A 5302-nucleotide genomic window follows, 5' to 3' on the forward strand; every position below is an offset into this window, starting at 1 on the left:
ATACAGAGCATCCATCCAGTGATCGTGGAAAGGGAAAGTGGAGTCAGAGAAACATCCTGAAGGAGATGGAGATGGCAGAAGGAAAAATCATGAGCCCTGAGATATGAAACAGCTTGGGAGGGGAGGGAGGAGTGGGAGAAGAGGTTGGAGTAGGCGGAGTCACAGAAGGCCTCCAGTGTTGCCATCTAGTGGCCACTCAGGATATCGCAGGTAAAGCAGAAAGTTACAATGGCTGTTGCTAACATTCACTGAGCATTTACTCTATGGTTTCTGTACATGTATTTACTTACTTATCTTCACCATAAACCTATATGATGGGCATTATTTCACCCTTAGTTTTAATATTCAGGCGCTGAGGTACCTTTGTTACTAACTTACCCAACATTATACTAATATGACATTGGCAGGAGAGATTTGCCCAGGAAAGTCTGGCTTCAAGCCCATGCCCACAGCCACTAAGCTGCACTTGCCTCAAGGACTGAGGTTTATCTGAGGAGAGAGGTTTACCCCCGCAGGTGTGAAGGGCTGGATCCTGGTTGGCTCTGTGTTTGGGAAAGGTCTCCTGGGCGCCCGTGTGGAGAATGGTTGGAGCATGTAGCAAGAATGAAAACAAAACATCTCCAGGCAAGACAGAGACTTGAAGCAAGGAAGCTGGGGGTAGGAGTAAAAAAGGGGGCTTCAGTGTGAATCCCAACTCTGGCCTGGGTGGATGGGTGGAGGGCCACTAACAGGAGCAAGGGACTCGGGTTGGTGAAAGATCAGGAATTCCATTTTGAACCTGAAGTGCCTGAGGAGTTGTGCAGTAGCCAACTGGGTACTGGAGGGAATGGGCCTGACGGTGCTGATTTGGAAGTTGATGCTTCAAAGGAAGTATTGTAAATAATGGAGTGGATAAAGTCCCCATGTTATTCCTTGAACAATTATTTACTGGGGACATCCTGTATTCCCAACTTGTGCTGGATATTCAGATACTACAATAAACAGGACAGATGTGGTCTGTATCTCACAGAGTCCAGAGTTCACAGTATTGTTCAGAGAGCAATACCATGACCAGCTGGGAAGACTGGTGAGCTGAGGAAGCACGACCAGTAACAGCTCCTTGGAGAAAATGGCTATTATCCTGTTATGTTGAGAGCAGAAAGATCAAATAAGCCATCGTATCTTGCAACAAGACGATGGGACTGTAGTGCCCTTGGTGAAAGCAGTCTCTTCAGAGTGTTGGAGGTGAAAGACATTGAGGCGTGAGTGAGAAGAATGGAGGCAGAAACAGCAAATGTCAACCACTTCGCTTAGATACTTGAAGGGACCCTCTCCACTTGCCCAGATGCATCTTTCCAAATGGACTGTAAGCACTGCAGTGGTAAATATTCTCTTTTCTTCTTCAGCTCCCCTTTACACACACACACACACACACACACACACACACACACACACACACACTACAGAGAACTCTGTGTTAGAGTAGAATTAGCCATGGTTTAAAATCAAAAGACCACAGTCCAATGCCACTAACCGGCTGTGTAAGTCGCCTGAGCAAGTCACCTCCCTCTCTGAGGTTGCATTTTCCCCTCAAGACAATGGGCCCAATTATACAACCCGGTAGGATGAGAATGGGGCTGTAACCGGAAAGCATCCTGGCAGCCATACAGCAGCCCTCACCTTCTGTGTAAAAACCACCACCACCACTATCACTGTGCTTAGGTTTAAGGGAAGGCCCTTCCCAGTCTCTTGTTTCAGCTCATTAGCTCTTGGGGCCCAGAAGAGTCTTCCAGCAGTTTCTTCCCATTCCTCTCTCTCCTTTTTCTCTCTGCCCCCTGGAGCTCTCCTCCCTGACCCTTTCTCCACTTTTCCAGCATTTGTCCTCACCACCTCCATCCCACGCCCCCGAACTCACAGCCAGAACAAGTCAAGGGTGCTGTTATTCATTTGCAGAGTCCATGTACAAAACTGTACCGGCTTCAACAATGCAGAACGAACCTGGGCAACCCACCCCATTGTGGTGGTGCCTCCAGAGGCCCAGGAGGGCAGCTGGGCCCAGCATGTTCTGTACCCTCCAGCCATGCTGAGCCTACCTCTCACTCTGACTGTTACATGACTTGGGCAGGTGCCACCACTCTCCCCCCAACCCCCACTTCCAACCCTGCTCCACCTTGGGCTTCAGATTCCACAATGCCGTATTAGTAAATTGGGCTTAAGGATTTTGCTAGCTCTGAGACACTGTGGCCTTGCTTCCAACTCAGTTCATCCTGTAATAATAATGAAAATTAAAAAAAAAAAATAGCTAACATTTATTGTGCACTGTGTGTTAGGCACTATTCTATATGTTTTTCTGCATTGTTTCTTTTCATCTATTAGATAGATACCATTTACTGCCCCCAACTTACAGATGACTAAACCAAAGTTCCTAAAGTGGAGCTGATTTATCCAAGGTCACAGATATTAAGTGTCGGGACGGCACTGTATCAGGGCTGCCCGACTCAGATCTGGGCTCTTAACCTCCCAGTGGGCATCCAACTTGAAGGCAAAATCTCTGGCTCCTGAGCTTCAGGTCTGAGCTGTGCACCCAAACGTCCTCCTCCATTCCCTAAAGATAACCACACAGGCTGCTAAACACCACATGTCCATAAATGCATCATTACTCCACGCACTCTCCTGCTTATCCACGAGCACCTGCCATTCTCAGTGCCATTCACTAGCCTATATGGGGCTTTTGTGAGAATAAGGAAAAGGCGCCCCTCCCCAGAGGCTGCTGCAGACCTATGACAGCTCGTAGAGGCACAGTCTGCATAACCCAGTACAGTGTCCCTGGATCCACCTTGCTCAGAATGATACTGGGACTCATCCTTGATACCTCCCCTACCTCTCTCTCTCTGTCTTTCTCTGTCTCTATGTTTCTGTCTCTGTCTCTGTCTCTGTCTCTCTCTTTCCTGCTTCTCCAAGGGGTTAAAGTCTCCAGGGAATGTGGTTCCAGAAATGTGGTCATCCCTTACCCCATGAAATAACACCCATGGCAGAAGCCACTGGATTCCCAGACCATTTCTGAGAGAAAGGGAAGTGTGTCAATAGGACCAGGATGACTGAATTCCCAAGAGCCTGGCCCCTCTAGTAGTATTTGGAACCTTAGATATTCACGAACTTGACTTCTGAGGCCACAAGGAGGCACTGGATGCCTGGCTGCCCTTGAAGCCTACAGGAAGACTGAGCAAGGAGCTGGCACAACCTATGAGGGTCCCTAGGGACATGCTATGGGAAGGCCTCTGATCCCAGTGCTTAAGCGGGGGAAGGGCCACACCTGAAGCTCAAGTTCAAAGGCTCTGCTGAAATCTGCTCTTCCTATTGGGTGTGCAGCCACCAGATGGCAGCCAAGGTTGCAGGCTGAAGGAGGGAGAGCAGCACTCCTCCACCTTCCAGAAACAAACCGAAGGCCAGATGGAGCAGCGATGTTCAGGGGGACTTGTCACTGATCCCAGGACCTTCAACCAGAGAGAGAGAATGAGTGCATGTGTGTGGGTGTGCCCACATGTGTGTCTGCGCCTGTGGGGCTTAGGGGCATAGAAGGGGTGTAGAAGGATTTACAGCTGGACTGAGGTCTAGTCCCTTCCTTTGGGTCTCTTCCCTTCCCCTGAATCCAGCCCTGTCCTGGGTACTGGCGACACATAAAGGAAGTGACCCCATTCCTGACCTCAAGGAGCTCCCAGGCCTGACTAGAGCAGGACACAATCAAGTAAACAGACAACAAGATAGGATGAACACAGACATGGCTGGAATAGCTCCGAGGAAGCATCTAACCCAGTGGGGACTCTTCCCGGAGGAAGTGGCATCTAAGCTGAGCCTAGATGACCTTCTGGCAAGTCTCAGGTGTGATTATAACATACATTATCTTTCCTCCCAGCAGTCCTGCAAGGAAGACAGGACAGAACCAATTTTACTGGCAAGCGAACGGAGCATTTGAATGGTCCCACGAGCAGACACACATCTGGAATTTGAACCAGAGTCTGCACAATTCTCAAGATCAAACTCTTAGCCACTGTATATACTTCTGGGAACTGAAAATTGGGAGGAGAGCAGAGTTAGGAAGTCCAGGCCCCAGACCAGATCTGGAAGGGAGGCAGGTGCCTCCTGCCCTGGTCCCAGAACAAGTCTGACAGCTCCAGCCATTTGACTCACCTGTGAGACTGGTCCCCAGGAACAGGGCAGAGTGTATGTGAGTTGGGTCACACCCCCTCTCAGTGACACTCTGTATCCTCCACCCCACCTCTCTACCCTGGGCTGGAAGAGACAGCCAGGCAGCAGTCTCCATCTGATGGCTCCTTGAAGCACAATAAGCAAGCAGTATTTCTGCTCGCGATACTCTGAGTATGAGTAAAATAATCTTGAAAATCATCTTGACCACCTGGCACTCTGTCCTATCACAGATGATGCTCAGGATAGAACTCCACACACTTTTTTAAAAATCAACTTCAGGCTGGAAGTTCCTCTTCAAGTCTAACTGAAGTAAGCTGTTCTGCAACCTAAGTCAACTCTGCAGTTCCTGGGCAGAGCCTTCGGTGCCAGAGTTTAGGTGTCACCTGCAATGCAAACCTGTGAAATCCGTAGGTTTTAGGTAGGGGAGGGGGGAAAAGGTGAAAGTCCTGTTCCAGGAAGTAGGAGGAGCAAGAATGTCCTATAGCAAGAATGTCCGAAGAGAAGTTCCTGGGGACCATTACGACCATCCCAGGCAGAAAGGCGAGGGACAGGGAGGTGTCTGCTTCCGTCCTGAAGTCTGAATTCCCATGCGGAAAGCAGGAAGGAGCAGAGGCCTTAGGAAGGAGCCCCGGGGCCTCTGGGATGAAAAGAGATCATGCTGAATTGTGGCTCTGGAACGCCCGGGGTCCACACTCCGGGGAGGTGGAGGTGCTAGGAGCGGCCTGTCTTCTCCGGTAGACCAGGGGTCCACACAGGTTTCCTTCGAAAATCCACCATATACATATATATGCATATAGATGAACATATATATGCATATATATGTATATGGTAGATCTGGCAAAAAGCTCTCTAGTGACGTTTATTTTGAGCCGGAATTGCAAACTTTTGAGATACGGCTCACTTGCGGCAAGTTCACGGCCGTCCCGGCTTCTCGGGGCTCTGAGGGCAATGCTCGGTCGTCTGCGGGTACTGGGGTACAGAAGTCGCAGAAGCACTCACTGACACTTTGAGCCCCTAGAGTTACAAACGACGTCTCATTCCCCTCTGTATCCCCGTGCAGAGCTCAAGGCCACCCACAGACAGCGTACCCAGTGATGCTTTGGCCCATCCGTCCCTG

The sequence above is a fragment of the Pteropus alecto genome, unplaced genomic scaffold (assembly GCF_000325575.1).
Source record: "Pteropus alecto unplaced genomic scaffold, ASM32557v1 scaffold25, whole genome shotgun sequence".
NCBI lineage: Eukaryota > Metazoa > Chordata > Mammalia > Chiroptera > Pteropodidae > Pteropus > Pteropus alecto.